At 43.4% G+C, this 20,538-nt stretch overlaps 1 long non-coding RNA gene across 1 annotated transcript; it reads left to right on the plus strand.

Moving 5' to 3' along the window:
* Nucleotides 1–280: 280 nt before the first annotated feature.
* On the plus strand, nucleotides 281–20,336 carry LOC126499546 (uncharacterized). The gene is made up of 5 exons (XR_007591104.1): nucleotides 281–413; nucleotides 511–941; nucleotides 1,554–1,610; nucleotides 11,850–11,964; nucleotides 19,874–20,336. It is a non-coding gene; the product is annotated as an uncharacterized lncRNA (long non-coding RNA).
* Nucleotides 20,337–20,538: the final 202 nt, after the last annotated feature.

Raw genomic sequence — 20,538 nt, forward strand, 5'->3', positions numbered from 1 at the left:
TGAGTCTGCTGAAGGAAACTGACTACTGGATTGGAAAACCTCCATCTCCTGCAAGCCCTTCCACAAAACTATCAATAGCTTTGTGGAGGGCCTCCGTCCCTCCCTCCGTCCCTCCGTCCCTCTCTTCCTCCTTCCTCTTTCCTTCCTTCCTCCCTCCCTCCCTCCCTCCCTCCCTCCCTCCCTCCCCCCCCCCCCCTTCCTTTCTTCTTGACAGGGTCTCATTATGTAGTCTTGGCTGTCCTAGAACTCACCTTGTGGCCTTAGACTCATAAAGATTCTGCCTCCCTAGTGCCGGGACTAAATGAATGTGCCACCTTGCCCCGGTTGATGCATTTCTTATGGATAAATTATTAAAGTGATGACTGCCAATCGGGCATGTGTTAGAATATGCAAAGCCAACTTTTGTTAGGAAGGTAATCACAAAATAGATTTGATAATGATGTAGCTAACATTGTAGGCTATGTTCTGATCTATCCCTATACTAAAACCTGTTAATAATTTCCTATCCAGAGTAAAATATCCAAATGCTCAACCCAGGAGACTAGACCTGTCAGCGACCGTTTTCACATCCTCTCATTTGCTGCTCTGCTGAACTAAGCAGCCAGTGTCGGTCTCTTCCTTAAGCAAAGGTGTGTGACCCAGTTTTCTCTTCTACCAAGTCTGAAGACTGGCCTGCTGATCTATGAAATAGTTTGGTATTATACAAAAGTTTCCATCTAAGGATAATTAATGGCGGTCAATGAGCAGCTATATTCTAGAAAGGATGGATAGGAACATTCAAAGGCCCCAGGCATCCCGTGATGAGAGGAAAGAGGGTAGACAGACAGAGGAGCAGCGCCCTCTAGAAGCAGTGACTTGGTGCTGGGACATCGAGGTGAAGGCTAGCCAGTGGCTGCTGCTGCAACGTGGTTCCCGGATTGTGCTGAAGCTGGAGCATGGCCGTGAGTTCCTTTGACCATTGCTTTTAAATGAGTTCAGCTGTTGAAATAGCTATGCATTCTTTGAGACAAATTAAACTTACCTGTGGAACAAAGGTCCTGGTGACTAATGATTTCCCCTTTGACCTGACCTGACTGCGTTGGAATAAATAGGTATCCAATATTTCCCAACCAACCCACAAATAAAATCTGTGGCATATTGGGTCAGAGTTCCAGGAGATGCCTTCTAATACTTTTCTTTCCTATTTCTCTCTGTTTTTTTTTTTTTTTTTTTTTTTTTTTTTTCTGAGGCAGGGTTTTTCTGTGCAACAGCTCTGGCTGTCCTGGAACTTACTTTGTTAATTAGGCTGGCCTCCAACTCACAAAGAGCCTGCTGAGTCCTGGGATTAAAGGCGTGTGCCACCACCACCTGGCATCTGTTTTCTTAGAAAAGATAAATTTCACCCAGTTGAGGTGTCTTATTTAACAATATCCAGCAGAATTAATATTTACGACTTTCTAAGTAGACGAAGACTTTAAAAACGCTACAGTTCCTTTATTTATTTGTGTGCACCGCTCTGAGTGGAGGTCAGAGGACAACATGCAGATGTCTTTCCTTCTACCATTCGCTTCCAGGACTGAGCTCAGGTCATCGCACCTTTACCTGTGGAGTCATCTCATCTTCTAGCAACAGTAAGTCTTCATCAGTAATGGGAAATACACGCGATTCAACACAGACATTTGTAACTAGCACACTGAATAAACAAGGGCTGAATAATCACGGAAGGTGGATTTTTTATTTTATTTTTTGGAGACAGAACCTCACTATGTAGCCACGGCTGACCTGGAACTCACTGTACACTAAACTTGAGTTGAATTCAAAGAAATTTGCCTGCTTCTGCCTCCCTGGTGCTAGGATTAAAGGCATGTGATTGACCGCACCTGGCCCTGACAGGTGTGTGTGTGTGTGTATGTATGTGTGTGTGGTGTGGGAGCTTGAATCCAGGTCCTTATGCATGCTGAGCACAGAGTACTGCTAAACTGTACTACCAGGCCCTATCAAAAACACCTACTGTATTTTTGTCTCCAGCTGTCCCTTTAATCTTCTTTAGTGTTCAGCCACTCAGTGAACACTATCAGCCTGATGATTTTGGCATCACATAAAAGCCTCTCTATTACAGATAGCTCCACTTAACAATGGCCTCGTTTTGCCCCATGCTGGGCTAAGAAATCATTTTATCTATGTTTCCCTGTGATGGTTTAGCTCAGCTCATGTGGAATCTACTGTGTTTTCTCAACATTAGGCCAAGCCCTTTGCTGCATATTTATGCACCAGAGGAGTATAGATGATACACAGGCAGTCCTCATCCTGATTCCAAGGATGGTTCTTAACCACTGTCTTGGGAATGGCTCTGTTCTATCTACTCTTCATTTAGTCCCTGGAGATGTCCATTGTGATTCATCCACTCAACTCTTGTCCCATAACGATTTCTCTAGTACATAGAAATTCTTTTTAAAAAATTCTTTTTTTTTTATGGTGAAAAAGTGTATATTTAGAATTAGCCGGCTGGGCTCAGTTTAGATGATTCCGATCTTATTGGCAACATCCAGAGCATCATAATCAGGAGCCAACCGAACATAGGCCTTCTTCTCCGTCGGGCCTTATGAGGGTGTTGACTTTGGCCACATCAATGTCATAGAGTTTCTTCACAGCCTGTTTGATCTGATGCTTGTTGGCCTTGACGTCCACAATGAACACAAGTGTGTTGTTGTCTTCTATCTTCTTCATTGCTGACTCGGTGGTCAGGGGGAATTTGATGATGGCATAGTGGTCAAGCTTGTTCCTCCTGGGCGCGCTCTTCCGGGAGTATTCAGGCTGCCTTCGTAGCCGCAGGGTCTTGGGCCGCCGAAAGGTGGGCGATGTGCGGATCTTCTTCTTTTTGTGGCTGTGGACGCCTTTCAGCACTGCTTTCTTGGCTTTCAAGGCCTTCGCTTTAGCTTCGGCTTTGGGAGGGGCGGGAGCTTCCTTCTTCGCTTTCGGCGCCATCTTGACGAAAAGGGTGGCCTACTCTCGTTCCCATCTTTTAAAAAAATTCTTTAAAAATATTTTTACTCATCATCATAGATTTTGTTTATCAACTTTCCCCTAAATCTTAAAAACTGATTTTTTCCTAAACACAGACACATAGAAATTGCATATATCTGTGGAGCATAATCAGATTTCTCATCATGTGTACAATGGCAAGAAGTGAGTGGCAACCGATCCTAGTGAAAGTCTGCTTTGGCTGTGAAGAGAGCACTTGTCACAAAAGTATGAGGACACACGTAAACGCTGGTTTCCAGCACTCGGGAGGCAGAATAGGGAATCCTTGCAACAGGCTATTTAGCTAGACCAGGAGGCCTGGCAATCTACAGGTTCATCAAGAGATTCTGCCAGCTGAAGACACCCACTGTCTATCTTGTCTTCTGCACACTTGTGGACCTGCACACACATGAGCATGCCTACATATGCAAAAAAAATGAATACAGGCATGTATGGTATCACATGAAATAGATAGATAATCCATGCTTGCCTCTAAACTGCTGGGCAGTGGCCCCCTTCTGTTCCTAACGCAGCTTGTTACTTGAGGTCACAACATCAGATGGCCTGGTATGTGTGAGGGTTTCTGTCCATTGGCTTTGTTCTGGGCAGTGGCGGGGATGGGGGTTGTATCCTTTGCAGACTACAGTTATGGCAAAGAAAGGCATTTAGTCAGGAAAGTGCCTGCTTGCTTGGCGTCTGCACTCTTGTATGACACTGGTAAATGTCAGCCCAGGGAAGCTACCGTTCAGCCGTCTTCCCTGTAGCATACGCAGGTGACATAAGCCCTGATAAACTGAAGGAGAAATGATTTATAGAGCAGCGCCCCGTGCTAGAAGTATCAGGTGCTGATGATTCGAGAAAGGTAGAAACAGAAATAGCCCACCAGCCATATATCTTCGGGGAGAGAGGCACACGATATTTAGTCATCTGTCCTCCCCAAACTCTCTGGGAAGAAAACCATGATCTCATTTCAGATCATCAGTGGAAGATTTTTCCATGTGCTAGGTGACTCAGGCGGTAGAGTTTTGTCCTTTATTTGTGAATCTTGTGATTTGACAAAATTAGCTATGGAGTTTTATCTCTAGCCAAGTTCTCTTTATCGCTGATTTTTAGAGTGTTGGACAGCAAAACTCAAGAGATGCGGTTTATTCCGGGCTTGTGGTTCTGCTGGGGCATGTGTCACTGTTTTACTCTCCGTTGTGTTGCCCACCGACTTGGAGAATTGCTCCTGTAGCTCTTGAGTGAACATTTAAATCCACCCAGGTTCCTTAGGAATCTTTCAGTGAACAACGGATGCAATTCCTAAAGAAATAAGGAGCGACACACGGAAAGGAAACAGGGAATTACGTCATCATGCCCATCAAGCGCCAAATGCGGTTTGGCTGCACTAGCACCTTTGCTCCACCAGGCGGCAGGAGTTACCACATAACAGGAAACTCCGGACTCCTTTCTGGTCTCTAAATTTGGAAAATTTTCTAATACTTTAAGTGATTTTTCCCCCTACCAACATCCATGCTTTGTTAATAATTGATCTTCGGAAGCTAATATCTGTTTCTGTCTGAAGTAATTGGACCCTAAAAGTAAAATACAGTTTGCTGAAAGGGTTCATAATGGGAAACCACTTTAGCTTCCCAACACAAGTGAAAAGCTTTCCGAGTCTGTGTTCCCATAGGAAAATGGTAAGTACATGAGGCCTTTAATTTTCTTTGTGACTCAGTTCATTTAAAAATGGTCATTATGACCCGGAAGCGCATGGAAGCCTGTGTGGCCATGGAAGTCACAGCACCCTTGCATCCCTAGAGGTGACACCAAGTTTGGCCCCCATCCTCATGCACAGCGTTTAATATATTAGCTAAATTTCCATTTTGTCTACAACCTGAGTATAGATTTAAGGTATGAGGCTATTCCTAATTCAGCAAGAATCAGCCCCCAACCGGGACTTCACGTCAGAGAGCTACCTTTAGTGGACGATTTTACAGCTCGAAGCTGCCTCGTGTCCAGTTCCCTTGCTTGCGCCAATCACCTGCCATGTGAGCGGAGTTCTTCCGTGCAGATACGCCACGGTGGTTAAGTGCTGTGGAGAGTTATTTCTAATCAGCCGTTTCTGAGTACCGGCTGGATCCAGTTTGCATAACCCAACAGCTTATCTAGAGAATTTAAAAAAGGGTTTATTTTGCTATTAATGATATATAGTTGTGTATATTGTGTATTCAAGTATCTTCACCTGAGTGCCAGTGCCCACAGAGGTTAGCAACATCAGATCCACTAGAGCTGGAGTCACGGGCAATTGTGAGCCATCCTGTGAGGGGTTCTGGGAACCGAATTCAGGTTGTCTGCAAGAACAGCAATGCTCTTAACCGCTGAACCATTCTCTAGCCCCCAGAACTGTTTTCTAAAGACAAAGTCTCAAGTAGCCTGCGATGGCCTCCATTCACTATGTTCCTAAGAATAACTTTGAACTTCTGATTCACCTGCCTCTACCTCTGAATTGATGGGATTGCAGGTGTGTGTGACTGTACCCAATACACGCTAGGCAAACACTGGTCTACAGCTTCTGCTCTTAGTGTTTTCGTAATCATTGCTAGAGGCTCGGAGAGATGACTCAATGCTTAAGATTGCTTGCTGCTTTCACAGAAGACCTGGGTTCAGTTCCCAGCACCTACCCAGCAGCTAGAAACTGTCTGTGATCCCAGTGCAAGGGGATCCGACGCCTTCTTCTGGCAGCTGAAGGCACCAGGCACTCATGTGGTGCACATACATACCATAGGCAGAATACTTATGTGCATAAAATAAAAAGCTAAATCTTTTAAAAATATTATTAGGATTGGAGTATAGCTTTTTAGCCTCTTTTGTAAACAGGTACAAGGGCATTTTTTTTAAAGGGAGAAATCTGATTCACGTTAACTTTGCACACACATAGGAAGTGACAGTGTGTCCCAGAAACTCTGGGACACCATGGGGGTCCAAGGCTCAGCTTGCCACCTGCTGCTGAACGACTCTGGGCAGGTTCCCTAACTTCTCTGCATCTGCAGTCCTTACATTCCTGAAGGGAAAATGCTAGACCTACACAGAGTGTGTGAGAGTTGATGGCTGAGTGCTCTAATATGTTTAAAACACTGTCTATCTTGTAATAAATGTCCTGCGATTGCTGTCTGTCCTCATGGTCGCAGGAGGCCTTTGAGTCTCTCACATGTGACCTGCACCACATCATCACCTGCCCTTACAGAGACGGACACAAAGGTTTAAGGATCTCAAGAAGGGTTTCGTGTCTGGCACACCGTGGACAGGAGATTGCACAACGGATGCCTGGCAAAGGGCAAACTGATAGTCCTTAGTAGCGCCTGACACGAACGGAGGCTCCACTGCACGCGGAGAGCATGTGGTCTGTGTGCTGAGGATTGCCTTGAGATCGGGCCCCATAGCGCTCTTTGTGAACGACCTGCACTGTCAGCAGTGAGCTTGCCCCGGAACAGGCGCCCTTCCCCTTTCCTTGCCCCAGACAGCGACCAATTCTCTAGCCCATTTGGTCTCTGGTTTACCGGGCAGTCACCGTATAGTCCAGGATTTTTCTCTCAGTGACCATCCCAGGAGACATCAGCTCAGGTTTCCTGGTGCCAGGACGCTGATGTCCTTTTGCTAGCTGTGGACCGTCATAACTTTCCTGATCTGTCCCTGTGTCCACCATCTGTGACTGCTTACTGCCACCCAGGTCCGCTGCGCTGATTTGAGGTTTTCTGGTAGCTTCTGAAGTATTTTCTCTGTCGAGTCTAGAGGGTGCTGTCTACCCACAGGCGTCTTGAGCCTCGGGTCTTACAATCTTTTCTCCCTCCCTTCTGTGATTTTCCTTGAGCTTGCATTACAGAGTGTCAGGTGGGGCTGGGCACCCCGCACTCACTCATTCTCTGCATTTTGATGTATTGTGGATCTCTGCAATAGCCTCCATAGGTGGATGTGTGCGTGAGAGCTGCACTTTTTTTTATTATTTTTTTTCATTTATTTTGCATCAAGACCACAGTCTCCCCTCCCCCCTCCTCCCACCCCATCCCCCCTCCTCTCCTCCTCTGTCTCCATTCAGAAATGGCCCTTCATTTATCAAACTATTTTCCCAGTCCTGTGTTTCAACCTTTTATTTAAGAATATTTTCCCACCTGAATGTCTAGTCCTCTGTGTTTTTCTGTTCTTTTTTCCTTATTAGATTCTGCACAAACTTGTCTCTTGCTTTTTTAAAAAAAGATTTATTTATTTATTATGCATACAACATTCTACCTCCATGTGTGCCTGCAGGATAGACGAGGGCACCAGATCTCATTATAGTTCGTTGTGAGCCACCATGTGGGTGCTGGGAATTGAACTCAGGACCTCTGGAAGAGCAGCCAGTGCTTTCAAGCTCTGAGCCATCTCCTAGCCCTTGTCTCTTGTTTTTAAGTTATAGTATTTTTTACTTCTTTTTCATTTGAGGGAACAATATTTTAAATAAAAATGAAAGCGATTCCTTAAGACAAGTGTCCCCCCTCACCCCTACCCCCAAGAAAAGTAATTGCTACTGAGAGCTTATCCCTAGGAAGATGAAGCCATTAGAAGGAGAGATGGCTGGTTAGGACTGGAGGGATGGCCAAGATGGCTGGAGTAGAACCTCGGCCACCAGTTTCTGTCCTTGTCACCTTCACACGATGGAGTTCACTTTTGTGAAGCTTCGTAGCGTTTGCTTCTACTCAGCCGTTATATTCTGCCAGTTGTTTAGGTTTTAATATTCCGTTCCTTTCTTTGCCTTACATTCACTGCGCTGACAGGGACTACACAAGATGGGGTTGGGGTGGGGAGGAGAGAGTTATCATTAGTCTTACCCTTGGGAGCTACACCAACTAGCCTTGCAAAATATGCCTATGAATGTAATAGTGGAATGAACCTTGTGGGAGTAGCCAGCAGCTTTCTGATTAAATTAAGGCCCACTCCACAGGCGGGAACTCAGGCTTGGCACTGTAAACCTGACAGAGAAACCTGTGGCTATCGTGGTCACAGGAGGAGACCCTGTTACTGCCATTTTGCTAAGTGGGCATAGCAGCAAAGTGCCTTCTCGGTATCTACCCTTATCCCTATAGATAATTCAGTTCCCACACTTCATCAAAGAAGCTTATTTTATTTTATTTTTTGGTTTTTCGAGACAGGGTTTTTCTGTGTTAACAGTCCTAGCTGTCCTGGAACTAGCTCTTGTAGACCAGGCTGGCCTCGAACTCACTGCCTCTTCCTCCTGAGTGCTGGGATTAACAGCGTGCACCACCACCGCCCAGTCTTTTTTTTTTTTTTTTAATAGCTGAATATAGTTAATATAGAAACTCACCGAGCTGATGTTTTGCTTGTGCATTGGTCAAAGCACAGAAATATAGTAACTGGAATTTTTTGGCCCTCCATGGAGCCACAGTTATCACCCCTGCCTGCTCCACGCCTCCAACTCTAAAGTGGTCGGAGGGGGCTGCTGCACAACAGTGTCTTCTGGACGTGACAGGGCACGGTCATGCTTGATCTCACAGCAGCTGTGAGGGCCTGTCCAAGACCCGCACAAAGCCAAGCCAGTCAGCGTCCCATCACCGATCAGGGAGGAGCGCGTGAGGTTCCACCCATACCCGCGGAACTGCTGGGGGAGAGAGCAGGGAGTTAGTTTTCTGTAGAGTCAGTTTTCTTTGGCTCGTGGTAGGTGGCCAACCCTCTAGTAGATGTCTCTGAACCTGTGGCATATATTAATTGTATTCATTGTAGTCAGGGGATTGTTAAAATACAAAACGGCCAAAGTCGAGGTTGAGGGCGAAATGCGTGTGTGGGAGTCCAGAGGAGGTGGAGGAGGTAGTGGGGAGTGGGTATATTCTAAAAGCATTGTGTACATGCATGAGATTATTAAAAGACATTTGTCGTGTTACTGGTTCTTTCCGGAGGCCGTCTTTGGGGGTTCTCTGCCGCTTTAACCTTTTCAGCTTCCCTGCTTCCTTTCAGTACTTTCTTTCTCGCGTTTCTTTCTCACATTTACCCCTAACTTGCTTCACTGCTTGTTTTCACACATGCTCGGCTAATTAATTTTGCTACATTATTGTTACTATTTAAAGAGTTTATTTATATTTTCCTTTAGTGTCTTTTAGTATTCTTTTCTAAGTCATGTTTTTATTTTTGTTATCTCTAAATAGATTCTAATAATAGTTTTTTTCTAAGACAAAAGGTTAGAAGATTTTGAGAGGCTGGGCGATGGTGGCGCACGCCTTTTATCCCAGCACTCGGGAGGCAGAGGCAGGCGGATCTCTGGGAGTCCAAGGCCAGCCTGGTCTACAAGAGCTAGTTCCAGGACAGGAACCAAAAGCTACGGAGAAACCCTGTCTCTAAAAAATCCAAAAAAAAAAAAAAATCAATCCAATAAAAAATATTTTGAGAGGTAGCCTTTTGATTGTGGGTGCATAATGTGATTTGGGTCAGGTGATTACCATTAATTGGTCGTACGAGGCATTTGTTACAGCATTGGCCTGGCTCACACTTTGCCTGCTTGGTTTGTAAGAATGCAGGGAGGCTCTGCCAGTCTCTTACAACTGCTGACTTACTGAAAATATACCCCGGCATTGAAAATCACTTCTAGCATGTACTTCAGAGGAATTCTGACCAGAATTTACATTTTTGACTATTAATGTGGCCCCAAGGAACGTGTTTATTAATACTGCCTTATACATGTTTATTAATAGTGCCCCTGTTTGCCCTGGCACTAAACGTCTTTCATGTGACGCCTGTAATTCCAGCACAGCGCCTTCCTCCCTCCCCTCCTGTATTTCCTTTTACTTTCCTTTTATCTCATCCATCCATGTCACTTTATATTCTGTGGGTCTCTGTAAAATAGCAGCTCTGCATCCAGCCTGAAGCCCTTTGACTTCTGCACGTTTAGTCTCTTATCTTGTTCCGTGTTCTGTTTTCATATTTCTTTGCACTTCCATTGTTTTGAAATACAGATCTTATTTTCCTTTGCCTTCATCTTTCTTTGATATCTCTCTCTCTCTGTGTCTCTGTCTCTCTCTCTCTGTCTCTCTCTCTCTGTCTCTGTCTCTCTCTCTCTCGTTACAAAGTTTTGTTGCTGGTGTTATCAATTATTTGACCAGACTCATGTCTCTCAACCTGACTCCCAGCTTGCTGTGATCCAGAGAATGACTCTGAATTCCTCATTCTCTTGCTTCAGCCTATAGAGTGCTGGGATAACAGGCGTGTCCCGCCTAGCTAAAAGCTCACGTTTTTAAAATTAAAGCAAGCATGCGAAGCAGTGGGTTTCGTTATTGCAGTCTCTCCCCTCCACCCCACATAGATGTCATTACACTTTGCTCCAATATGTCTCTTTCGCTCTAAGTTTTTGTTTTCCAGAGCGTCTCTTCACTTACATCTCTCTAAGTGTTGAGGAGTACAGCCATGGCTTTGGTTACCTTACTTGAGAGGCCCTGTTTACTTTTCAGTTTTTAAGTTCTGACCAATTTCTAATTTCCATCCAGTTTTTTTGCTAGCATAGTCTGGGTTTTAATATGCAGATCACTGTAAAATATGAAAAAGAATATATCAATAATATTTTGAAATTACTTTGTTAAATTGTTTTCCCAATATTTATGCTTGTCTTTTTCTCATTAGTTTGTGGAGCCCTGGCAGGAAGTTATTCATCACTTAGTTGTGTGTGATCAATTTGGTCACACACACACACACACAAACACACACGCAATTTACATTTATTCATTAACTTATTTGTGTGTGTTCACACATAGGCCACAGTATAAGTGGAGGTCAACTAGCAAGAGTTGATTCTATTCTTTTACCATGTGCGTTTTGGGGATCAAGGTCATCAGGTTTGGTGTCAAGTGCCTTTAATCAACAAGCCATTTCATAGACAATTTTCTTCATATTCTTCATAGACAATTTTGTGCAAATATAGAGGTAGCTCTTTTGGAGGATTTTAACCAGAATAAGTTTAATTTTGATGTTAGCAATATTTAGTTAGTAAAGAGAGAAACATGAAGGCAAGTGTATATTTTCTCTGCAGTTGCAGAAACATCAAAGTGTGATTGCACAAACCTAGATGATATAGCTTGCTATGTATCAAGGCTGAATAGTATATACCACTTTTTATGTGGTATGATATTGATTGAAATATCCTTATTGGTTATATACATGATTTACAATAGCTGGAAACATTACAGTAAAGATACCTTAGCATCTGTTTAAAGAACCGACCCTAAATCTCCTTTGTTAATTTATAGAGTAATGGTTAAAGTTTTAGGATGAGATGATCATTATGATTTTGAAGAACTCGTGCTTTCAGATATTACATTATTAGACAAGTCAGTACTAGAGAATCTGGCTGAAGACATCTAGAGAATTGAAGATGTCAAGACAGACAACCCATATAATTAAAAACCAACATCATGTTCACATGTCATCAGTAGAACAAATTCTCAGAGACGTAAACACTAATAGTTTACTTGAAGTAGATTTATTTATTTATTTATTTATTTTTGGTTTTTCGAACAGGGTTTCTCTGTAGCTTTGGTGCCCGTCCCGGAACTAGCTCTTGTAGACCAGGCTGGCCTTGAATCCCCAGAGATCCGCCTGCCTCCGCTTCCTGAGTGGTGGGATTAAAGGTGTGTGCCACCTCTGCCAGGCTTTAGATGTATTTTTTTTTAAATGGACTAGCATAGTGGCTTTCAAACTTGGCTTGCATTAGAATGAATTGAGGATCTAATTAAAATGCATTCTTATTTGTAGTCACACCCAAAATTATTGATCCGGTTGAGTATGTATGTCAGGAAGTGACTATATATTCAGCTAACAGTCTATCTTTCTTTTAGAAAGACAGGATCTCATGTAGTCAAAGCTGGCATCCACTGGCATCCACTGTGTAGGGGAAGATGCTCTGGCGCTAAATCTCCAATCTTCCTCCACCTTCCAAGTTTGGAATTCGAGGTATGTCTAACCATCGCCTGGCTTGGCTGTACGTGTGAAAGCAATGCCATTGAACTGAGGGTATTGAGTGTGACGCTTGGGCTGGTGGCTACACCCAGTCGTCTATAGGTGTCCATGAAGGCATGGGAATTATCTGCAGAAAGATTTGTTTTGAAGACAAATTTCATACCTTAGCACTTCATTGTTCAATGTACTTGCTGGCATTTGTTTTCTCTTGTACACCAAACCCAAAATTTAGTGGCTTGAAGGAAAAAAAAAACCTTAATTTTCTTAGAGTTTTTCAGTATTTACACAGTTAGTTGTGTAGATTTGCCCGAGGCCACGGCTGTCACTCACTTGACTCTTGGCTCATTAGAGATTAGACAAAATTTGGATACCAGGATAGTAGGGACTCCTCCACAGGATGTCAGAAGCCCCATGGGCTCCAATGTGGAAGTTCCAGATTTTCCCAAGACCTGAAACTGGCCCAATATCATCTCCACTGCACTCTGGGACTGCAGCTGGCCCCAGAGTGAACTGTCAAGCACGGGAGATGAAAGTATAGTGTGCAGATACTTGGAGTTGCAGATCACTGGGGCTACTGAGAGAGTCTCACAGAGATCTCTGTGGGGGCAGACACTGGCAATGGGGAGACAATACAAGGGAGCGAAATCGATGTCCAGTTATTACATCCTAGTTGGAGATACCAAGGATGTACAGGTGCGGTTAAGAAAAAGTTCAGGCTGCGGACTTTATTCAAGTACAAGTTCAGGCTAATTCAAGTACCAAAGTCCAGCTAAGAGACTACTGCTGTAGGTGCTATATTGCTCAAGAAAGGCAGAGATGTGGGTGAAGGTTGTGTGGCATTGTTTCTCAGAAGATGTGAACAAGCATCCACTCACCTTAGATAGGAAACCACTGACAAATCAAAGTCAGGTGTCGCTTACTCCTAAAGTCCATTGTAAGGAACCAATGAGTTCTATTGGGAGTGAAGATGACTCAAGACAACGTTATCACCAAAAGCCCAGAGCAGCATGGACAGCTAGAAAAGCTGGAATCTGGAGTCCATGCCATAACTTGAAGCCAGATGGACAGGTTGGAGGTTTATAAGGTTGTCTTCTTACAGGCAGTTTGACTGGTCTCAGTCTCTTTTAGGCAGTTACCCTGGTCTGAGCTTCTTAGAGGCAGCTCAGCGTGTCTGCGAGTGTCTCTTAGAAGTCCTTAATGCTCATATATGCTTGGGGAGGGAGAGGCCTAACGATTCTGTTCAGTTTCCGGAACTTCCTAAAGCGATTGAGTTGTTTAGCTCCCCAGTTCAGCAAACTTCTCTGCAAGATGGAATTTTGTTGTTGTTGTTGTTGTTGTTGTTGAGAATATCAGGTATCTTAAGGAGCCTCCTTCTAAGATGGAATGTTTTCTCTCAGAGGAAAACTAGCACCCAGCAATGAATGAGCTCAATCCTTGTGAGGCTGATAGATGTTGCCAAGAGCGAGGCAGTTAACTGTGTGCCTCCAAGGTCACCCAGACTGCAATAGCCCCACACCCCTAACGCTTGATATTCTCTCCATAGAGATGTGTTTTAGAGTATTCCTAGGCCACCATCATTCCTCAGATGGCTTCTAATTTATTACGCAGAGGTTAGGGCGGCAGGGAAAGAAATGTACATGGCAAAGGAAAAGAGGAAAAGTATTTGGCAAAGTCGAGACAAGGATGAGACTGTCTGATGTTTCAGGCTTGCCTACTGTATGTGTGTGGGGATGTCTTCACGTTTTCTGTAGGAATGGTGTCTCTTAGGACAGTGTTTTGTTTTATTTATTTAATTATTTTTTTCCCCTGTACTAGGGATTGAACCCAGAAATTCACACATGCTAGGGAAACACTCTTTCATGTTCCCAACCATAGAACAGTATTTGAGAAGATGCAAAAGGATACAAAGGGAAAAGAGACAGCAGTTATTAATTATTCCAAATAGCACTGTGGATGATGACAGAGAGGAAACAACAGCAACAAGACAAGCTTTGCTGCATCTGGCTAGATGGGCGCTTCTGGCTTTAGTCAACTCAGTCATCACAGACAATAAATATCAGATCTGGCCTTTAGCATTTGCAAGGGGAATTTGACCTTTACATTTTAAAGGAAATGAGAAACAAAGAGATTACATAATTAAAAAATCTGTTTCTGTCTCTTAAAAGCAATTCAATTTAGGTCAGGAGCCAAGCATCTCCCTTTCCCTCTAATTGTTTTACCTTGGCTCCTGGTACCCTGCCCTTGCTTCTCCTGTGAATAGCTCATTAGTGTTGGGCCAGTATTCCCATTGGGTGCACCATGCTAATGGTGGAAACAATAGAGGAAGCATTACGATCCAAGACATGTTAATATTGAATCCGAAATAGAATAATGAACAAGACCGTGTGCCTCCTACATGCTTGTTAGCAATAAACTCTCAACTGTGACTCATTTTCTATTTGACCTTCTTGGCTAACCACCATACAGAAGGACGGGATGAAAATGCTCACCACTCATCAACCAAGGCTCTGAACCTGTCCCCTTCTATCTGACCCATGTTACCTTTATCATTTGGGGAAAGCCCAAGTAGAGAGGTTATATAAAAATATGCATGTGGACATTTGAATATTTTCAGTAAAAAAAAATCAAGACAAAATCAAGAAATTAACCATGAGTACAGGGAGATTCTGGGGAAATATGACAAAAAAAATGAGTGAGAACTAAGTACCAAAAGAATAAAATTTTTGTTTTAGGGCAGGGAATACATTTACAAATTTCAATTATGAAAAAATATAGAGAAGTTATTACAATGTATTTTTTTGAGGCTGTTATGGATTCGCTTTTCTGACTTCGGACTGAAAAATGGAATTGTGTCAGATCCAAAGCTTCCATAGAGTAAAATAAATAATTTCCAACATGAAGGGATAGCCTACAGAATGGGCAAATATCCTTGTCAACTATTCATCAGACATGGGATTAATAGGCACATGCGTAAAAAACTAAAAAAATCAAATGCCCCAATGAACGAATAATCCAATTAACAAATGGGCAATTGAACTTTTCAAATGTCTCTGAAATATATGAAAAATAAAGGTCAACATCCTTAGCACTTCTGAATGACTTAGAGATTGCATCACACTTTGGGTAGAATGACTGTCACGAGAAAACAAAGCCCAACGAGTGTTGGCAAGAGTGCGGAAGAAAAATCCTTCGCACTATTGGTGGAACTCTGAGCTGGTGAAGCCATGTGAAAATCAGCTTGGGGGTACCTCAGACTAAAGATAGACCTAATGATCCAGCTTTACCAGATCTGAGTATTTGCCAGAAGGAATCTTGCACAGCGTATTGGAGAGGCAGCTGCATGTCCTGTTGACTGCAGAGGCAGCTGCGTGTCGATGCTGAGTGCATGTCGGTGTTGACCGTAGCACTTACTCCTGACAGCCAGTTATGGAATGACCTTGGATGTCTATCAGTAGATGAGTGATTAAAGAAAATGTGTATGCACAATAGATACCCTGTATCAAAAAAAAAAAAAAAAAAAAAAAAAAAAACAGAGAGAGAGAGAGAGAGAGAGAGAGGGGGAGAGAGAGAAAGAGAGAGAGAGACCAGATCCAGAAAGACAGACATCTCATGTTTTCTTTCATATGTAGAATCTAGATTAAAAGAAAAATGTAAGAGGCTGGAGAGATGGCTTAGCAGCTGGCAGATCTTGTTGCTCTTGGAGAGGCCCCAGTTCAGTTCTCAGCACCCACATGGTGGCTCACAACCATCTGAAACTGCTCTCCAGAATATCAGATGCCCTCTTCTGATCTCCATCCCTAGGCAGGTACATGGTGTACATACAAACATACAGGCAAAACACTCACACAATAAATAGATAAATCTAAGAAAACTCAAAAAAACATGAAGGCAGAAGGGGGTTACTGAGGGTATAGAAAAAGATAAGGAGGTACAGAATGATTTCATACTTTATATATTTTCACATTTCCCCGGGTTAATAATACATGTTCTGTGCTTTGCATTCCATTCTTGTTATTGGGTATGTATGAGGCATATGTGTGTGGCATGTGAGTATGCATGTATGCAGGTGTGTACACCCATGCATGCACACAGGGAACAAAGAAGGACATCAAGGGTCTTATTCTCTCACTCTCCACCTTATTCCCTTAAGACAAGGACAGTCATTGAACCTGGAGCTTGGCCGGCCACTAGTAAACTCCAGCCATCAATCCTCCTGTCTTTGGTCCCACAACTCTGGGTTAACAGGCATGGATTTTCATGAGTGCTCCAGAGGATTTGAACTCAGGTCCTCATGTACCAAATTTTCATTATCCATTCACCTCTTGATGGTTATATTATTGTATTCTATTTCCTTGCTCTAGTAAAGAGAGCAGCAGTCAACATGCACCTGCAAACGTCTCTATGCAAATGATGAGGCGTGGAGCTCTCTGGGTGTGTGGCCAGGAGTAGAATTGCTGGGTCTTAGGTAGTTATATTTTTAAATCACTAAACTGATTTTCATAATGGCTGTATTGATTAATTTGCACCCCCACCAGTGCTGAACAATGTTTCTGCTTTTCCCATACCCTTCCCAACATGTGTTGTCGGATTTCTTTTTTTTAATCACTTCTTTCTTTCTTTCTTTCTTTCTTTCTTTCTTTCTTTCCTTCCTTCCTTCCTTCCTTCCTTCCTTCCTTCCTTCCTTCCTTCCTTCCTTCCTTCCTTCTTTCTTTCTTTCTTTCTTTCTTTCTTTCTTTCTTTCTTTCTCATGTATACAATATTCTGTCTGTGTGTATACCTGCAGGCCAGAAGAGGGCACCAGACCTCATTACAGATGGTTGTGAGCCACCATGTGGTTGCTGGGAATTGAACTCAGAACCTTTGGAAGAGCAGGCAATGCTCTCAATCACTGAGCCATCTCCCCAGCCCCTCGGATTTCTTTATGACTGGAGTGGTGTGCGTCTCAACACAGTTTTAATTTGAGGTTACCTGAGAAATAGGAATTGGAGCACATTTAAAAAGTAGTTATTGGCCATTTGTGTTTCTTCTTTATAAAACTATCTGTTCAATTAATTAGCCAACTTGTTGATTGGCAGTTTTACTCCCTTTGCATTGAATTTCCAAAGTTCTTTTTTATTAACAAATTCTGAATTGTCTGAAGTGTAGTTGGCAAGGATTTTCTTCCATTCTGTGGGCTGTCTGTGTGCTCCCCTGATATTTCCCTCTGCTGTGCAGCAACTTTAATTTCATGTTCCCCCATCTGTTGATCCTGTGCTATTGAAGTTCTTTCTATTCAGAAAGCTTTTGCTGACCTCGACGTCTTGAAGTCTCTTTCATATGCTTTTGTCTAAGAGTTTCAGCATTTCATGTTTTAAATTAAGGGCTTTGATGTCTTTTGAATTTATTTTTTTCCACAAAGTGAAAGATATGAATCTAATTTTATTCTTCTGTTGGTGAATGAATATCCAGTTTTATCAGTACTGTTTGTTGAATTGGCTATCTTTCCCCTCCCTGTACTTTTATCAAAAATTAGATGGGTGCCTTAGTTAGGTTTCTCTTGTTGTGCTAAAACACCATGACCATAAGCACCTTGGCTAGGAGAGGGTCTATTTCCGCTTATAGTTTCTCATTGAGTCCATTACTGCGGGAAGTCAGGGCAGAAACTCACACATGGCAGGAACTTGGAGGCAGGAGCTGATGCAGAGGCCATGGAGGGATGCTGCTTACTGGCTTGCTACCCATTTCTTGCTCAGTCTGGATTATGATAGCTCCAAGGTGTACTAGCCCATGGGTGATACCACCCACAGTGAACTGGCCCTACCACCTTAACCACCAATCAAGATCAACTATCAATCAAGAAAATGTACCACAGGCTTGCTCAGAGGCCAGTCTGGTGTGGGAGCTTTCTCAACTGAAGTCCCTCTTCCTAAATGACTCTAATTTCTGTCAGGTTGACATAAAAGTACCCAGCACAATGACCATAGTTTTGCCAGTTTATTTCCGGGTCCACTGTTCTGCTCCATCTGGCTAGTTGTCTGTTTTTCTGGCAGCACCGGGTTTTTTTTTTTTCCCCTCAAATCATTATATCTCCAAAATTAGCTTGAATTTGGATGTTGTGATACCTCCAGCTACGTCCTTACTTCCTAGAATTGCTTTGGCTATTCATTTTCTTTCCTGGTTCCAGGACTAGAATAGGATGTTGTAAATTAAACAAAATAAGGGTCACTTACCTGAGTCTGTTGGAAAAGAAAAATACTTCTGAATAGGGTGGGAGCAGCTATAATTATGTTATGTGTTAATTTGCATCTCATCTTCCAGGCAGTTCGTGCAGGATAGGAAAAAACAATGAGAATTTCATAATGTTCATAATATTTCAGGAGAATAATTCACATGTGGCAGTCAGATAGAATTCACAGGGTGACGGTGTTAACACACAGGAACCATCTTTGTTGTTGGCTGTGTTATTCTTTACTCTTTTGGCTTTTGGGGGGGTGTCCAGCTCCCAAATAAACCTCTCACAGAGTCTTATTCTTACTTATGAATATCCAGTCTGAGTTTGGCTTGTTTCTAGCCTCTGAGCTTTTATCTTTCGCTATTCCTGGACACCTTTCTTTTCCTTTTACTCCATGGTTTATTGTTTTGCTGGGTAGCTGGCCCTTTAACTCCTCCTCCTTTTCTCACTCCCAGATCTCCCCTTCTATTTACTCTCTCTGCCGGCCAGCCCTTCCTATCCTTTCTCCAGCCTCACTTTTGGCTGTTCAGCTCTTTATTAGACCATCAGGTGTTTTAGACAGGCAAAGTAACACAGAGTTAAACAAATGCAATATAAAAGAATGCATCACACCATTGCATCATTAATCAAATATTCCACAGTATAAACAAATGTAACACATCTTAAAAGAGTATTCCACAACAGTGTCTGCTTCGGTTTGTGTGCATTCTGCATGCTCTTATGCAAAGCAGACAGAGGTTTTAGAGATAGGGTCCTCCTTGAATGAAGTGCTAACCCAGGTTCTTTTTTAAAAATCATATTGTTGGCCTGAATGCGCTGTCCTGAGTGGAACTTGATTTTCCTTTATGAGAGACTGATTCTGATATTTTGGGGTAAGGCAGTGATCTATATGCTAGCAAGCACCTCGGGACTCTCTTAAGACCAAAGGGTTTGGGAGGGGGTACTCTGCCACCGGAGAGGAAGGTTTGAATCAAACTGATCTGAATGCAGGGAATGATTTGCGGTTCTCAGCTAGGTAAGCTTGGCTTCCTTCTTCCATCCCTCCCTCCCTCCCTCCCTCCCTCCCTCCCTCCCTCCCTCCCTCCCTCCCTTTTTCTCCACATTCCACCAAACACAGCGCTAGGAAAGAACTCAGGTTCTCCCTCTTCCTAGACAAGCACTGCACCTCTGAGCTACATCCATGAATATACATATTAACCCCACTCCGCATTTCAGTTTCCTCATTTGGAAGATGCCTAACACTAAGTTTATACCCTGCGCCCTTGGCTTGTTCTGAACAGGCTACGCTTGTAGCTGATGTTCAGGAATTCCAGTGAAGTGGCAGGAACTAAGGGGGGTGACCTCAGCTCTCTTTCCTCCCTATATTGCTTCTGGCCATTAGTTCTGATTGTGCTGCCATTGTACCTTTCTACTCTCGCTTGGTCACTTCCTGATAGTTTTGCACAGCTCCCAGTCTCTGCCTTCTGAGCCAAGAGAGAGAAGTTCCTGCAGAAATCCCTGCAATGACTTCATTTTATACATCTCACACACCCACACTTGGATTTCCAGTACTTTCTCAAATTAGTCCCCACCCGTAGTTTCTGTCCTCTGTGCCACTCACTCGGGCCGTTCCCTCTGATCATCTCTATTCACTGTTTCCGGTTTGCTGTGTGACTAACTCCCGGGCTCCTTTAATGCCCCTCTTCCCTCAAGGGTCCCTGGAAAGACTCCGTTTGAGCACGGCTCTGCTGCTTAATGGAGATTTCCAGAACAAAGCTGACCTTGAGCAGCCACTGGGAGAATGAGAAGAGGTGGCCAGAGCCGACCCCTCTGCTTCAGCTGTCTTTATGAGCGATTCAGCCCCTGCTGAGTGGGCTTCACGGAGCTGAGACTGATGGTTAAAAGCCCAGATCGAGCACTGTGACGACACCGCTGATGGCCCTTTCCATTTTCCACGCTGGCTGAACAGAGGCTCGCTTCCCACCACGCCGAAGACACTCCTGGAATGGATTTATTATTCTTCCTAATTTGTGTCTTCAATTAGACGCAAACAGTGACTTCATTATGAGTCGAGGTAGGGAAAAAGGCCAAGAGCTGCACACCTGGCCAGTGTTTTTAAGACGTAGGTAATGTTTCTTAATCTTTTAAAGTGTCGCTAAGTTTTGGTCACCGTCTATAGTAATCAACAATAAAAACATTAAGATAAAGGTTTTATGAAAAATCTGCATACAAGATGCGGGGATCGGGGGGAGGTCCTAACCAGACATGGAGGCCCCTAGTGTCCTTTTTGTGCGCTCATTGCTTCATTGCAGCTTATGATACGGAAGTTTCTGAAGTCTCTCCACACATAGACTCTAGGAGAGAAGAAAGAAACACGG

This window comes from Alexandromys fortis, unplaced genomic scaffold (assembly GCF_014885135.2).
Source record: "Alexandromys fortis isolate MF-2015 unplaced genomic scaffold, M_Fortis_MF-2015_v1.1 scaffold_35, whole genome shotgun sequence".
Taxonomy (NCBI): Eukaryota; Metazoa; Chordata; class Mammalia; order Rodentia; family Cricetidae; genus Alexandromys; species Alexandromys fortis.